General features: G+C 36.8%; 1 protein-coding gene and 1 pseudogene across 4 annotated transcripts in view; both read right to left on the bottom strand.

The window, feature by feature from the left end:
* Positions 1 to 18034, bottom strand: part of SLC24A2 (solute carrier family 24 member 2) — a 345977-nt gene that overhangs the window by 211276 nt on the left and 116667 nt on the right. The gene's annotated exons all lie outside the window — the stretch shown is intronic.
* LOC122737342 lies at positions 11929 to 12425 on the bottom strand (annotated as a pseudogene).

Below are 18034 nucleotides of genomic sequence, written 5' to 3'. Positions count from 1 at the left end.
TGAGCAAAAGATACAGACCTAAATGGAAGTTTAAAAATGATGTTCTGAATAATGAATTTGACATAGAATAAATCACAGAAACAATAATACATGAAAGAGAATAATAACTATAAAAAATGTACAAAAATTAGTGCAATATATTAAAAGCAGTCCTCAGAGGGAAAAAAAAGATGTCTGAGGACACACATAAAGAAAATATAAAAACACAAAGGACATATGAAGGAAGATGCTATCTGCATCCAGAGAAAGGAACTGATAAATAGAAGTATGTATAGAATGATTTCTCATTATATATACATACATATATGTAATATGTATTTATATACATATGTATAGATGCATACATATACAGATATGTATACATACACACATACATACATATATAGATGGCTAATGGTAGTCATCTGTAGGATGGGGAGAAGAAAAAAAAGGAAAAAAAGAAATTTACATGATAACTTTATTATATATTTAAAAGGAATAGCAAGTTGTACATAACAGATTTTCGGTTTCATGTGCAATCATCTCTTTTTATTATATTGTATTATGGAAATGTTTGTTTTATTCCATAAATTAGAAATTAAATAAATAAAAGTTTAAAAAAGAGATTTATAGGACTGAGGAGACAATTTAAAAACTAGAATATAAGAAGGTTAGAAAAGCACAGAAGAGGAAATCCTAGAAATTGGAAAAATAGATAAAATTGAAAATAAAAAGACTGCAGAAATGATAATCAAATACTATATTTTCTTTTGATAAACTGATCATCTCCCAAGTGTTTATCTCTCTAGGGAGCAGTCCTATATATGTGTTTGTGTAGATACATACATATACACATATATCTATCTATCTATCTATTAATGGAGGGTTTTGTTAGACAAGAAGGTTTGAGGGGGAAAGAGAATTAGTTCTATTTTGCATGTGTTGAGTTTGAGATGTCTCTGGGACATGCAGTGTGAAATGTCAAATGGGCTCAGGGGAGAAACCCTTGAGGGGGGAGAAGCACATCAATGAATCATTTAAAAACATACACAGAAGAAGGTAGAAGAAAGTTCAGAAGGGAGAGACAAGCATAGAAGGTTTATTATTACATTAGATTTAATACATCCTTTAAAAAAGCTATGCAAAAGAATGTCACAGTTTCATACACAACTCTCTCCTGTTTTTTTATACTGAAAGGTTCTTGGTTGTTGATGTGTGTTTTTCATAATAAAAATGATAATTGAAAAGTATATTCAAGGGGCAGCTAGGTGGTGCAGTGGATAAAGCACCAGCCCTGGATTCAGGAGGAACTGAGTTCAAATTTGGCCTCAGACACTTGACACTTACTAGCTGTGTGACCCTGGGCAAGTCACTTAACCCTCATTGCCCCGCAAAAAAAAAAAAAAAGTATATTCAGTAATTACCACAATGCAAATGGAAAGAACAAGAAAGAAGACACTGAATTCTGTAATCATCATGACCAGATTTGGCTCCAAAGAAGAATTGAGAAAATGCACCTTCTTCCATTTATTACAAGGGATGGTGACAATCAGTCAGAAATACATTGGTCAGACCTGGTTGATGTGTTGTTCAATGTCTTTGCTGAACTGCTTTTGTTTCCTTCCTTTCTGATCTTTGTTATGAGGGATGGTTTCCTGGAGTGGGTATGGGGGAGGGTGGGGGAACAATATAGTCTGAAATTAATGTAACAAAATAAATGGTATCAATTTTTTCAAAAAGAAAAAAAAACTAAGAAAGAACCTACTATGTATAAGAGACTGCTCTAGACACTAGAATTTGAAATGTTGATGGGACACCCAGGTGGAGGAAAATCAGGTAGTTTGATGGGAGTCTGGAGTTTGGCAGAGAAATAAGGACTGGAGTTGGGATTCATCAATGTAGAGATAAATAATTGAACCCAGGGGAGCTGATGAGCTCACCAAGGGAGATTATTTCTTCTTTAGGATGCAGTTATTTTTAGAATGTGACTCATTCAAATGAATAGATACTGAACAGAAGGAAAGGTTTTTAAGTGGCTTCTTAACTCTTAAATCTCTAGTAGTCTGAATTCTCTCTTTGCATAAAAATCAACATTAGCAAGATCATTGCTTCCCAGCAAGAACACTTCAAAACCTTTCTGTCCTCTGCACCCAAAGTCCTGGAAATCATGGACTATCATGGTGTGTTGGAAAAAATCCCCCACCAATAGACTAGAAGTGATTCTAGTCCCAATTTTGTCACCAAATAACTTTTTGACTTGAGATCTCAGTTTCTATCTCAATGAAATAAAAGACTATTATCTCTAAGGCCCAATCATTTTATGGTTCTACCCTACTGGTTATTGACCCAAAACCTGGCATTAAAAGGATTGACAGTGGGGGAAAATAACCACTAAATGATGTATTAATAAGAAATAGGGGTTGATCTGAGCAGAATCCACTCTGACTGGATTTTCAATGTGATTCTATGGAATTACTTGAAGAAACACTAGATTAAAAAAAATCACTATAGGACATTCTATACTCTCCTTCAAGGAAATATATTTAGGTGGTTTGACCTAAATGGGACATTTTTTGTGAGTTATCCCTCATTTACTACACTATAAATTCACTAACCCATTACACACTATATATGATTCTAAATATTTTATCTCCTTTCTATGTATGTATCCACATTTATTATTCAAGTGTCTTTGTAGATTATATTTTGGTCTATATCACTGTTTCTAGAAACCATAATACAGGGCTTCTTAAACTTTTTCCACTTGCGACCCCTTTTTGCCAGAGAAATTTGTATGTGACCCTGGGCATATAGGTATATAAAATAGGCATACATAACCTTTTTACTGTTACCAAATTTTTCACAACCCCCACATTCAGCTGCATGACCCCATATGGTGTCGCAACCCACAGTTTAAGAAGCTTTGGCTTAGAATGAAGAGCAATGGTATATGGCCTTTGATGGCAAGTATAGTGGTGTCAAACTGAAATGAAAGCTAATCCTTGCTGTTGCCTATTGACTTAGAAAGCCACAAATTGACATTATCTAGGTTGTTTTATATTTTTATTCATTTTATTAAACATGTTCTAGTTATATTGTAATCTTCTTAGGGCCCTACTGAGTAATTATTTGGGACTTCATGAATTTGTCACCTCTGCCCTAGGCCAGAGGCATCTAGATTGCTCAGTAGATAGAGTCCTGGACCTGGAATCAGGAAGTTGTTGTTGTCATCCAGTCATTTCAGTTCTGTCTGACCCTTTGTGACCCTATTTGTGGTGTTCTTGGCAAAGATACTAATGTGGTTTGCCATTTCCTTGTCCAACTCATTTTACACATAAGGAAACTTAGGCAAACAGGGTTAAGTGACTCATGCAGAGTCATACAGCTAGTAAGTGTCTGAGGTTGGAGAAGATCTGGGTTCAAATGTGGCCTCAAACACTTACTAGCTATATAATCCTGGGCAGGTCACTTAACCTCTGTTTGCCTTAATTCACTGGAGAACGAAGTGACAAACTGTTCCAGTATCTTTGTCAAGAAAACTTCATGGACAGTATTGACATGCTATGGTCCACAGGGTCGTGAAGAGTTAAAGATGAGTGAATGACCAAAAGAGAAGAGGCTGTAGGCCACCAGTGCAACAATCTGACTGTGAAGCAGGGATGTTGGAGAAGCCAGGCCAGAATATTATTGTAGGGTCAAGAAAAGCCAACACAGGAGGTCAGTCATGTCATTAGAGACTAAAGAGTAATTAATTAAGTCTCTGGAACATCCGAATCAGCTTCAGTAAATGTCTCTCTTCTCCTTCAGCTACTGCTAAAATGAGGAGAATTCTTTCTCATTAAGCCCTTGATATTTCTGCCATCCTCTGTAATGGAGTCTGTCTAATCATCATCAAATAACATTGATTAAATTAAGCATACATATGCATTTCTCAGTGGTTCTGAGGCTAAAAAGGCTAGCATGAAAAGATCAACCACATAATATTAAAGTGCAAAGTAATATTATTTATGTACTTTATTTAGACTTCTATGACAAATTCAGTAATCCCAGTTTCCTCAGTGCATGAGAAAACTATCATAGCCTAATCTTAATTAACCACTTCATTGCTTTACTACGGCAAATATTACTTTCAAAGATTCTGTTTTTCTTATTCAATTCTTTCTCTTCCTCATGTATAAATTGTATCCTTCTTTAAGAAAATCCACCTGGGGCAGCTAGGTGGCACAGTGGATAAAGCACTGGCCCTGGATTCAGGAGGACCTGAGTTCAAATCCAGCCTCAGATACTTGATACTCACTAGCTATGTGACTCTGGGCAAGTCACTTAACCCTCAATGCCCCGCCCCCTCCCCTGCCCCCAAATCCACTAGGCAAAAAGAGAGGAAGAAATACTATAATGGACAGAGAGAGAGAGAGAACCTTTGGAGATAGGACCTGGATTCACATCCTGTTTCTGACATATGCAAGCGGTGTGACCTGAGGTAAATCCCTTAACTGCTCCGTATCCTAGACAACACTCTAGGATTATATTTTACAGAACAGATATTGATCAAAACTGGTAGAATTTCTCTATACCAATAGAATTACAAGTTAAGTTCTGCCCTCCAATACAAAAAAGGTAAATTAAAGTGATTGTTTAAATGATGAAATGAATCTTTGCTCTACAAAGAGATTTTTTTTTTTGGAGATTCTTTTAAGTGATGAGATTAATTCTCATATATATGTACATATGTATGTATATAATTATTCTCATATGCCTTATCAATTCTTATTTGGGTATACATACAAACAAACACACATAAATACACACATATATATTTTTAGGAATATATTTCTTTGTGAAAGGTATGTACTTATTTGTAACCTTTATTTGTTACCTTTCAGACATTCATTCTTGACAGAACCTAATCTGCTTAAGTATAGCTTTGCTGACATTTCAGCTTACAGAATCACAGAATTTTAGAGTTGAAAGCAGCCTTAGAAATATCATCCAGTTTAGTCTTCTCATTTGTATATAACTAAGCCCTTGGAAATACAAACTCTCCAACACCTTTTGAGGAAAATTTTGAGGATGACAAACCTTGAATTCCTCTGAGGAAGGTCTTTCTGTTTGAAGCGTAGGCTTAGAGTAGGCTTCAGTTTGGAGTGGACCAAGAAAACAGGATGGGAAAACTGGACAGCTTCCCAGTTCCTCTCGAGACAAGAATTTATAGTGTGACTTATCTTTTTGATTTGTAATAAATTTCCATACTGAAATGTAAACGATAAAACACCTTTTATGGCTCAATTGTAATTGTTTTAAAACTATCTGTCATAACTATTATCTTTTCCTAATTGCACATAATTGACTATGCTTCCAATTTAAACAAACTTTTCTCCCCGGTGCCTCTAAATATTTTGTCTTTTATCCTAATCATGAACAAATGAAACATCTGAGTTTTTATTTCTCTCTGGTAACACATGAAGAAGCAACAGAGGATAGTTTAGGAACTGTCCAAGGTTTGTCAGAGAATATATGTAAAAGCTTCTAATCAAAACTATGCTTTCACGCCCTCAGCCTTTTCAAACAACAAGGTTGCATTCATAGTTATAAGGGCAGTGTTCTATGCTGACCGAAGTTCCCTTCTGAAAGAGAGAAAATATAAGGGAACCAAGGACCTGGTAGTGTAGGGATTACATTTTCCTATGTTTTCTACATTTCACTGGAACACCAGGTACCTGAAATTAAATGAGTACTTTCTCTTCTATAACAGGTTCTGCATCCCCACCTACCCCCCAGGACGACTGAAAAGCATTAAATTTAGTACAAAGCAGTACATCTTGTTTTTCCTTTTCCCTCCCTTTCAGGTTATATAATTCTGTATTTTTCATGACTTCAGATAGTACAATGCTCCATAAGAAGAACTTTGTTTTTTGTCCAAGACAGTTAATCTAGTTTAAAGCACATTGTGTCAACCACCACTGGGGCTATTTACTTTTCATATCAATGTATTATGAAATAAACAACAAAATACACAATATAATAAAATAAACAAGAATATTCACTCTAATCTCAATAGATGCTAAATATAAAAATCTTGAAATTACTTGCTTAGATGGGAACAAATGAAGAAAGATTAGATCCTCTTCCATCTGTGTAATCTAATTGTCATTCTTTGGTTAGTTAACTCTTTTGTTATTAACTGTTAGTGCCTCCACTAAGCTCTGATCTAAATAAGTAAACCATTTTCTTTTTAAAATGTTCACTATAGGGAAAGGTCTATTTGGCAAGAATGGGAGAAAAGGTATATGCAGAAATGAATGCAATGAAAAAAAAGGCACCCATTAAAAGTACTAAAGAAAAAGACTGAGTATTTCTGATTCTCTAACATTTAAAAATAAAATAATAAAATATTCATTGTATAAAATGAGGGATTTTCTTAATACCCTACAAATCACAATTAAAGAAAGCATAGGGACTAGACCTGCAATTTCATCAGTCCCTACTCCACAAGGAACTCCTGGGTGAGAAAGCTCCCTCTGATAATGCAGGTCTTCTACTTAGGCTCTTAAAGAATTCCCTAGAACACTTGTATGTTGAATACCTTCTCCAGGGAAGACAGTATGTGTCATAGTCAGGAGGGGCAGCTAGGTGGGTAGAGCTGGCCCTGGATGGGGCAGCTAAGTGGTGCAGAGGATAAAGCACTGGCCCTGGATTCAGGAGGACCTGAGTTCAAATCTAGCCTCAGACACGTAACACTTATTAGCTATGTGACCCTGGGCAAGTCACAACCCTCATTGCCCCACAAAAAAATCTAATAACAAAATATGTGGGATTGGAATTATGAGTGTCACTCCACTTCTACTCAAGCCTGGGATGGATTTTATGATATATGTATGGAAAGAGAAATGACTCCTGATCGCCCAAGAGACTGCTCAGCCAGTGATGCTACATGCCTAAATGGGAGGGGGTAGACACTGTGCTTAGATGCCACACTGGATACAATGCTGGGCCTGGAGTCCGGAAGATTCATCTTCCTGAATTCAAATCTAGCCTCAGACACTTAATTGCTGTGTGACCTTGGGCAAGTCACTTAACCCTGTTTGCCTCAGTTTCTTCCTCTGTAAAATGAACTGTAGAAGGAAAGGACAAATCACTCCGGTATCTTTGCCAAGAAAATCACAAATGGAGTCTTGAAGAATTGGACAGGACTGAAAATTACTGAACAACACGAGACACATCAGAGGAAGAGCTCAACAGAGCCAAGTGTGAACTGTGGAATGTAAACTGAAGCTTTCCCTGGAGCTACATACATCTTAGAAAACTGGGTTCCACCATGTCCCTTACTTCCTCAAACCTGTAGCCCTAGAGAAGGCTATGAGTGGACTCCCATCACCAAAACCATTTTCTCTCTTTGGGAGCTGAGATCTTATTTCACTCCCAGTCAAAGAGTTTTTTTTTACTCTTGTGTAGTTTTTGTTCTAATGCAATCTTTGTAAAGTCTCTGATCTTTGTTTAACTTTTATTTTAATAAAGAAATTTCCTAGTTATTTGTGATTTCTGTTTTTTGGGGGGGGTAACAAGCATTTGGTAGGAGGACACTGAGCTGGTAATAGTCTAAGTGTTAATCATGAAAAATGCCTTTTATTTTAATTTTTTAAATTTTTACGGGGCAATGAGGGTTAAGTGACTTGGCCCAGGGTCACACAGCTAGTAAGTGTCAAGAGTCTGATGCCGGATTTGAACTCAGGTCCTCATGAGTTCAGGGTCGGTGCTTTATCTACTGCGCCACCTACCTGCCCCCAGAAAATGCCTTTTATCCTTCGTCCATCGTTATCTTTAGACTAGAGGTATTTGATGTGGTAGATATGGTTCTAGCCCATAATGCTTTTTTTGGAGATAAGTGAGAGAAGAGAGTGAAGGACAGACTCAGGTATCTTAAGTTCTGCTTGCTCCTTCTCCTATACATTGCTGGTGGTATGGGCATGGGCCTCCTCCTCCTCTCTGTAAAGCTGGAAATTGAAGTCTCCCTTGGAGAGAGGGTGGATTAGATTCCAGATCAGATACCTCTCCATGAGATGTATGGGTTGGTCTTATTTATATTGCAAATAATTTCTCACATATATCCCCCATTATTATGAATTTTAATGTCTCCTCCATGTCCACTACAACTAATACTATTGCTTTGCAGTTCCCATTATTCTTCTATAACCCCCTGCCACCATCACAGCCTACCCACCCGCATCTGCCTTTGTTTTGAGGTAGAGTTTCTATATAGGGTATTTCAGATATTTAAGGCTACTGCCATCCCCATAAAGCCCACACCAAGCATCTAATCTTAGTCTGACACACAATATCAAAACCTTATGAATGCCCAGTCTAATGAATGTGGGACCCAATTTTCTTATTACTGTATTACAAGTTTTAGGCACATGCCCTGTGAAGCTAAGGGGTAAGGGAAAAGCTTTTTTTCTCTATGTTAATGATATTAGGAGGTATAAGTTGGGGGAAAAACAGGAGAAGGAATTCACAAAAATGCTCTTAATTCTACATAAATCTTTAAAAGCATTCTCTAATAAATGTATGTCACGTTAAGAGTATCTGTGTTTATGATATATACCATTACAAGTGTTAAAGTCACTGTCCAGTACAAGAAAAACTATGTTATCTGGCACACTAGAATGATTGCAGTAATAATTATTATTAATAACTAATATTTATAGTATACATGTAAGCTTGAAAAACACTTTAAAAGCATTCTCTTATTATTTGTTCCTCATTATGAACTTGTGAAATAGTTACCACATTAATAGACAGACTGAACCTCAGAATAGTTAAGTGAACTGTCAATGGCTACATATGTAATACATATCTTAGGTGGTTTTCAAGCCCAGACTTCTCGAGAGAAATGGTGACAAATTCATAAAGAATTAGCTCCAGATTCATATTGACTTAGAAAACCACAAATTAACATTATCTATGTTGTATTATATTTTTATTTATTTTTAAAACAACTCCCAAGAACATTTTAATCTGGTTCAGGCCTATTCCTCTGCAATCTAAAGTATAGAGTTAATTGCTAATTAAAAGTAATTGCCTTTTTGACTATAACATATGACCTTTCTGTTAGGAATGGAAAGTCCTTTTTCTGGCACTCCAAAAGTAAATGTTAGGGGCAGCTAGGTGGCACAGTGGATAGAGCACTGGCCCTGGATTCAGGAGGACCTGAGTTCAAAATCCAGCCTCAGACACTTGACACTTACTAGCTGTGTGACCCTGGGCAAGTCACTTAACCTCAATTGCCTCACACAAAAAAGTAAATGTTAGTAAATATGTCAAACTGGACACATCTAAAATGGAACTCATAATGTGTACCCCCTCCACCCTCCCTTCTTCTCAACTTCTCTATTACTGTCCAAGGTACTACTACTGTCCCAGTCGCCCAAGTTCACAACATCAATGTCATTGCCTACTCCCTGTTATCATTCACTCCTGCATGTCTAATACAATGTCAAATCTTGTAGTTTGTATATTTGCTTCTCATATACATCCACTTCTCTCCACCCACTCAGCCACAAACCTAGTTCTGGCCCTCATCACCTCTTACCTGTGTTATTACAATATCCCTTTAACTCATCTTTGCCTCAAATCTCTCTCTACTCCAATCCATCTTCCAATCAGCAGTAAAGGTGATTTTTCTGAAGTGTAAGTCTGATTATGTGAAGCTAGGTGGCACAGTATAGAGTGGCAGGCTTGGAGTCAGGAAGACCTGAGTTCAAGTCCAGCCATGTCAGACACTTGCTAGCTATGTGACCCTGGGCAAGTCATTTAACTCTGCCTCAGTTTCCAGCTAAAATGAGCTGGAGTAGGAAATGGCAGATCGCTGCAGTACCTTTGCCAAGAAAACTCCAGATGGGGTCGTGAAGAGTTGTACACAACTGAAATGACTGAATGAGAACAAAAAGTCTGACTGTGATTACCTCCTGCTCAGTGAGCTCCAGTGGTTCCATATTATCTCTAGGATCAAAAATAAAATTCTCTGTTTAGCATTTAAAACTCTTTATAAACTAGCTCCTAGAATCTTCCCTGTCTTACTATAGTTTACTACCCCTCCTCCACACTCAATAGTCCACATATGACACGCCTCTTTCATCTCTGCATCTTTTCACCAGCTGTCCTCCATGCCTAGAATAATTACCTTCACTGCTTAGTTTCCCAGTTTCCTTCCTTCAAGACTCAGCTCGAATCCTTCTGCAGTATGTCCTTCCTGGTCCCCGCCCAGCTGCTCTAGCTAGCAATATAGCTAGGGATTTTTGTATTAAAATCCCCTCATTTAGTGCATTCCCTCTATTGGTTATTCATTCATTCATTCATTCATCTGTTAATTAATTAATTAGTTTATTTATTTATTTTTGCAGGGCAATGAGGGTTAAGTGACTTGCTGAGGCCACTCAGCTAGTAAGGGTCAAGTGTCTGAGGTCAGATTTGAATTTAGGTCTTCCTGAATCCAGGGCTGGTGTTTTATCCATTGAGCCACCTAGCTGTCCCCTGCCTTCTATTGGTTATTTACAATTTATCCTGCATGTTGCTTGTCTGTCCATTGTTAGCACTTCATTTCCCTAATTAGACAATAAGGCCCTTGAGAGCAGGGACTTTTGCTTTTGTGGCCTCGGTACCTATCAAAGTGCTTGGCACACTGTGGGTGCTAAATAAATATTTGGTGACTGACTCATAAGTTTATCATAGAATACCAACAAATCATGTAACTATCTTTTTTTTTTTGGTGAGGCAATTGGGGTTAAGTGACTTGTCCATGGTCACACAGCTAGTAAGTGTCAAGTGTTTGAGCCCAGATTTGAACTCAGGTCCTCCTGAATCCAGGACCGGTGCTCTATCCACTGTGCCACCTAGCTGCCGCATAACTTACTTTTGTATAAATATCTGCCACCTTCTATCCGCAATAGAGATGGCAGATTTGCCAATTAGAGTTTACCCTCAGAATTGGGGGAAGGGGTAGGATTAGTTAGGACAACCTTGTTCAACTGGTTTCCTCACTTCTCACAGCCCAGGTGACACAAAACCAAAAACCACATGGCAAATAACAGAGACAATGGTAGCTAGTTCAAGTTTTATCATTCCCGTTTTGAAGGTAAGGACACTATGATTCAGAGCCATGAACTGATTTTTCCACGTCAGCACAACCAAAATTCAAATTCAGGTCTCAATTCCAAGTATAGTCTTTTCACTACTAAGTGCCCACTAATGATATAGTCTATATTCATGTTGAACAAAGGATAGCCTAAAGTCATAAAAAGAATGATGGATTTGGTATCAGATAACATCTGGGCTTAAATCTCATGTCTGACACTTAGTAGCTAGATCCTGGCAAAGTTACTTAAACTTTCTTAGCCCCTAAGCCTCAATTTCCTCATTTGTAAAATGGGGATGACAATGCCTCTAGCCCCTACCTCAACTGTGAAGCTCAAATGAAATTTATGCATGCACAGTATTGGGGAAGCTACAAAAGACTATGGAAATCTGTTACTAATATTATTTATTAATTATCTCATTCTCATCTTTTTTGGTGGAGCCAAGCAGTCTTAGCAGAGGTTGCTATTCTGCTATTATTCCTTTTTGTATTTAATGTTCCACAGACTATTGTGCAGGTTGAGAAAATAATTGCTTCTTGTGGCTGAATGAAAGTTTTAGTATATAAGCTCATGCTCTGTAGGCTCACAGAAAACTTCCTTGTTACAACTCCAGGAAGGGACAAAGACCACACCTTGTTCCCTCACGATTTTGATGTCTTCTGCTAGGTCTCTATATTTTGAATAATCTTCATTCCATTGAACTTTTAGATTATGAGTATTTGGCATGGTATAATCTATTAATGGAGAAGGGGGGGAGGGTAGAAGCATTTTTTTTACACTTCAGGGATCATTTTATTGATCTTTTATAGAAAACAGGACTTTATTTGCCAGGAATGATGATGCCATCACACTTCTGCTGGAACCAGTACATGGCTTCCTCTTTGCCAATTCTGTGTTTGGCCCCGATGCAGCCTGCCCTCCGCTTTTTGTCTGCAGTGCTGAAGCCCGGCCACATAGAAGTCTAAGCCATAGATGCCAATGCTTGGGTCGTATTTAATCCCCAGGTCGATATGCTCTTGGATCCCAAAGCCAAAGTTGCCCTTAACTCATATTGTTGCACCTTTAGCCCCTTCTCCAGAATCTCTTCAGCTTTGGCTCCATGGACTGTACAGTGAACTGCGATCTTCTCATTTTTCCTGATTCCAAAAGATCTGATAGTATAGCGAGCTTTGGCAACACTGGAGTTTGGCCTGTGAGCTGCTCCAACACTTTAGCAGCCCGGGTCAGGCGATCACCACTCTGTCCAACACAGAGGCAGAGCTTTTGGATGCGCAGTTCCCGCATGGGGTTTTCTTTTTCACCTTGATCTTGCGCCATGGTGGAAAACCGGGTGCTAGAAGCATTTTTAATGCCTACTATGTGCCAGTCACTCTTTTAAATACTTTTTCAAATATTATCTCATTTAATCCTCACAATAACCCTGGGAGGTAGGTGTTGTTATTATTCCAATTTTACAGTTGAGAAAACTGACATAAACAGAGGTTAAGTGACTTACTTAGGGTCTTACAATTAGAAAGTATCTGAGGTCATTTTTGAACTCAGGTCTTTCTGATTCTAGGCCCAATGTTCTATCCAGCTGCTGTATGAAGACTATTCTTCTTAAATTCAATGCATTTCCTAGTGGTAGTGGGCAATAGTTGGGTCTCTGATAATGGTCCAATTATTGACCAAGTTCTTCAGGACATTATAAGGTCTATATTTATTGTATGGGAATGTTTTTGATGGAATCCATGAAAAATAGTGAGTCTCTGAGATATAATTGCAACCATCAGATCACGTCTGGCAGATGTCACTTTTCTCAAAAGTGTAAATTAACCCTAGTATTAGACATGTTAATTATATTAAATGCATTTTTTCCATTCAATTCTGATTTCAGGATACCACTAAGTCTCTTGATATCATTGGCTTCAGTTTTCTCTTTGATTGATGCTTGATGCATCTTGCCTGAAGAAAAACAAAGTATCTGCATATATCACCTTCAACCAATAGTTTAAAATGATTTCTTGTTTCAAGATGAGTCTTCAATCTCTATATTTCCTTCCCATATGTTAAGAATTTTCACTTATGTCCAAATGATATTGAATATCTTTAGAGAAAGATTGTACAAGATGAAAGAGATGTTTAATGTGGTTTTTGTTGAACTATATAGCTTTATGTTATCCACATAGATCAAAGGACTTGTTAAATATGACATTTTGTTTCAACTCCCTCTTTAATTTGGAAATCATACTGATTTCTATTTAAGAGAGATGACGGAATTAACAATAGGTAGAACCAGAATGAGCTTAGAGTGTCCCCCTGAGAAATCCGATGTTTTATATTAATTGTTCTTGACACCATTGCATTAGGGGCATGTTTCAAGTACAGAATGGTTTCCTATATGGACATTAAATACTCTAACATTCTTACTATGCTTAAGTCTATTTAACATATTTGTAGTATATGAGTAATACTGAGTGTGGAACTGAATCAAAGTTTTGTGAAAATCAATAAAAGCAGCAGAAAGATTATGGCTCTATCAAGGAGCTTGTTCACGAATGATCAAATCAATAAAAAAGATGCTTTTTTATGCCCTTCAGGCTTTTTGACATACCGTTTTTGTTCCAGAGACAATATTCTTACAAGTGTTTAGAAATGTTTCGTGTATAATGCAAGCTATGACTCCTTTGCATAAAGTATGGAAACATATAATTGGCTAATCTTTGCATGGTTACTGTTTTCTTTGCCTTTGGGTAATTGATATGGGATAATTTCAGTTAAGAAAGGTAGGATCAGACCTCTTGTTAATGAAATGTTAGTAAAGTTTTTGCTAGAAATTTATGTGCCCTGTGAAGCAAATGAGTCCAAGAATTATGGCTCTTATCCATCTCTACTACTTTCTAGTTTTGCAAAGAAGTGAGAAGTTTCAGTCGTTTTCTTGGAGAAAAATATTATGCCATTCATTAGTATTAGCAGTTTTCTAACTCTTATGTCTCATTTGGTCCAACCTGCGTTTTCATTTTGTTGGACTTTTTGACACCATATAGACAATGAGAAAATTTGTATCTTTCTCCTTTGGGAGTTTTCTCTTTGTTTTTTGTTTCTTTATTTCTCAAGCTCTGTAATAAAATTTTTAATTGCTATTGAGTTATTTTGTTATTTGTGCTACTTTGACTTCTTGTATCACATTAACTCTTTAAATTTTGCTTTTACATGCTGATTAAAAGGATTTAGAATTTTTTATCAAGTCAAGTCAACAAACACTTATTAAGTGCTTACTATTTGCCAGGCACTGTGTTCAGCACTAGGAATAAAAAAAACCCCACAAACACTAAAAGAAAATAAGAAAGGAAAGAAACGGGGCAGCTAGGTGGCCAGTAGATAAAGCACTGGCCCTGGATACAGGAAGACCTGAGTTCAAATTTGGCCTCAGGCACTTGACACTTACTAGCTGTGTGATACTGAGCAAGTCACTTAACTCTCATTGCCCCACTCCCCCCCCCCAAATAAAAAAGGAAGGAAGAGGAGAGAAGGCAATGAAGAAGGAAAGAAAGAAATATAGTTTGGGCCCTCAAAGAGCTTAAGTTTTAGTAAAGAGAGAAAGCACAAAAAAAGAAAAGTGGGGAGAGAAGGAACCCACAAAGGGTCATTGTGGAGAAAGAAAGGAGAGTCAGGAGAGAACCTAAAGACACAGTTGGCCTGCTAGTTGTATTCATGTGGCCAACTGAGAAGGGAGTTCTTAGAATCTCCTTTTTAATTTTAGTAGTTCCCTAATTAAATTTTTATTTCATCTCATCTAGCCAGAGGGACGAATTAAAAAATTATTGTTGTGCACAAATCATTAATATATTGTTTTGCATTTGTAGCTGAGAGCACTTTTGGTAGAAACCAGTCTGATGTCTTCGCTTACAACTGGGAAAACCTATTTCCAATTTTGTTATGGTATGGCATAATAATGGTACATAACGAAAGCCTTCATATCTTTACTCCATTTCATGTGCATTGATGGTTTGTCTACTTTGGTGGTCAGCACCATGTGTACTTATGAATTTCCAATGGGTGCAAATATTGGCATTTCTGGTCTGTTCTAATATAGTTTGTCTTGACATACTAGAACCTAGCTTCTTAAATTGTTGGTCATGAATTATTTTTGTTCTCTGAACTGTGTTGACTCCTTGTAAATTTTTGGCTTTCACTTTCAATTGTTGATTAAGGGCATCATGAATTTGTGATGCGTTTTTGCCTCCTGGATTCCATTTCAACTGTTTCTCTTCTCTTTTTTGCCTTCATTGAGTGATATGGTGTTCAAGTTTTCTACTGCTCAGTCAAGTTAGAAATTCATGTAATCTTCCAATGTGTTCCTGTAGGTCTTTAATATTTTTTGCAAGTTGCTTCTATCTACTAAGGCAGAATTTGATACTTGCCCATAGGAGTATTCCTAGATAGCTCCGACTTTTCTCCTTAGGTCCTTATTTAAAGGGACAAGTTCTAGCATATACTTTTATATGTTCTGAAATGTTATTACATGCTCTGTCAAATATTGTGAGAGAATGATGATTATAGGTATCACCAGATTTTTTGGTTGAATTTATCTGTTAGTAGGACTCATACCGACAAACTTAAAAAGGTCTTTTAAAAATTCCATTCCATGTAGACTTATCTCCTTTTTAAAATAATTTCAGACAGTGGCATTATTTTTGTCATCTATTTTATTATTATGCAACACTTAGGGAGTTTGTATTGTATAGATTTTTCATTACCTTGGTGTTCCTCAACTTTCTCTCTTCAAACTGAAGTAGTCCCTCAATTTTTTTCTTGCTTCATTTTATCTAGGATTAGGAATGAAGCTATTTCTCATGATTACCCTGAATTAATCTGCTGTGATATGTTAATGTATAACTTGCAACTGAGATTATTGTTGACAAAAACTGGTATTAAGCACTTTACTATTAGTATTGTGATATGTTTCCAGTTTTGTTTTGATGTGATACTGGCACATAATAATCGTATTCATATCTTCAGTTTGTTTCATGAGCACTTGTACTTTTCCCAAATTAGTGGTCAGGGTTAGCTAGATGGATGCATTTCTAGTAGGTGGGTATTTGTGAATTATTTTAAGGGTTCTTGACTTTTTGTGGTACCAAGAACACTAAAAAGTGCTGGTGGCTCCATTGTCTTTTGTGCCAAGCTAATCATCACAATGATTCCAACTACAGATATTATTATTAGTAATATTATTATGTGATAATTTTTTTACTATAACTTCACATATCTAACCTTAGTAAATACTTGTGTAATACCAATGACCACAGCTTTACAGGTTTCAAATTAATTTACACTACTGCTTGCAATGCTTTTGGAAAAACAAGGGTTTCTAAGAGCAAATTCATTAGGATTTTTAAGTTCTCAAGGGCTTTAGGAGAGTAATAATCCTTTAAGCCTATTAAGCTATTAAGGTAACCAAATAGAGTGAATCTTTCAATCTGATTCCATTTCTGTTGATTTGTGTGATCACTTTTGAATGATGCAATGAAGGCAACAGGTATTCTCTTCCCTTTGGTTTTCAGGCTTTTATTTCTTAGCCAAAGGAGAACAGCTTTTCTTAATCACATGAAGGCTTCTGTATGATTGATTGATGTAGGGGCCTTGCCTTTTCAATTAACTTTTGCTAAATGATTCTTGCTTATTTGAGTTTTTAGTTGGTCATGTCTATATAAAATCCACCATTAATAAAAGCACAAGTAATGAAAAGCTCTATGGCTTGAGGGAAAGGATTATACTAATAATGGCTTTTAAAAAATTTCCCATCTTTGTTGAAATGAATGGGATTGTTACAAATGCACTATTACATCATGCGGCAAATTTTACAGTAGTAGTGTAGTACAATGGAAAGAATGTTAGAATGAATTCAGAAGACCTGTCACTTATTATCTGTGTGACACTGAACTAGTCAGTTAACTTATTACTTTCTTCATCTATAGAATGAAGGAGTTAGAATCAATTACTTCTATGTTCTTTTCAAACTCAAAATTGGTGATCCCATGTCCTAACCAACCAATAAATGTTAGATTTACTTTTATTTAGACATACAGTATCTTGGAGAAATAACGTACAAGGGAAGATCTATTGAGATTTTTAGGTTTTATAAATTATGCTTGCATTTTGCTTCACATTTTTCCAACACACTTGTTATATTGTGTATTATGGTTGTCTGTGCATAAGAATGAAAGAAAAAACATTTATTAAGTATTTACTATGTGACAAATTCTGTGCTAAACATTGGGGATACAGACAGAAAAAGTGAGGCAGTTTCTGCTCTCAAGGAGTTCATAATCTAATTGGAGAAAACAACAGATAAGAGAAAGTGTTGCAGCAGGGTGGATGGAGAGGCTGAGATATCCTAAGGTGCTTCAGTGGAGTTAATTGATAGCAAGGCTCAGTGTTCCTTACGTTACAGAAGCAGGTCATATGATAGTACTGGGGGACCACAGAGGATAGTTACAGTGCAGATTATAAATCCTAGAGCATCATGGGAGGCAATGGCAAGGTAGAACATAAGGCCAGATTCTCTATCTCATCAGAAGGAATAGAGCTGTTGATTCTAATTTCATCCAATCTGTTTATCCAGTCAACCCACTCAGTAACTGCAGGGAATGGGGGAAAGCAAGGGGGAGAGGGTAGTAAGACTGTAAACAACATGTGGGCAAGGACTGTGTCTCACCTAAACTTTGTAACTCCCAGTGCCTTGGACAGTGCTCTTTGAACCATGGGCATTTAATGAGTACTTATTAAATTGAATCCTAGTGTGTACATTTGCCATCTTTATACACAGTTTTCTTATCAGATGGTTCTACTGATGCTTATAAATCGAAGTGCTTAAACTTTACTTTGGACTTAAGATTCCCTTTCCTTTTTGTTCACCCCAATAGAGCTTTGTGGGGGTTGAG

The sequence above is a fragment of the Dromiciops gliroides genome, chromosome 1, assembly GCF_019393635.1.
Source record: "Dromiciops gliroides isolate mDroGli1 chromosome 1, mDroGli1.pri, whole genome shotgun sequence".
NCBI classification, from domain to species: Eukaryota; Metazoa; Chordata; class Mammalia; order Microbiotheria; family Microbiotheriidae; genus Dromiciops; species Dromiciops gliroides.
The sequence above is the reverse complement of the archived record's forward strand: the minus strand, read 5'-3'. Positions and strand labels throughout refer to the sequence as shown.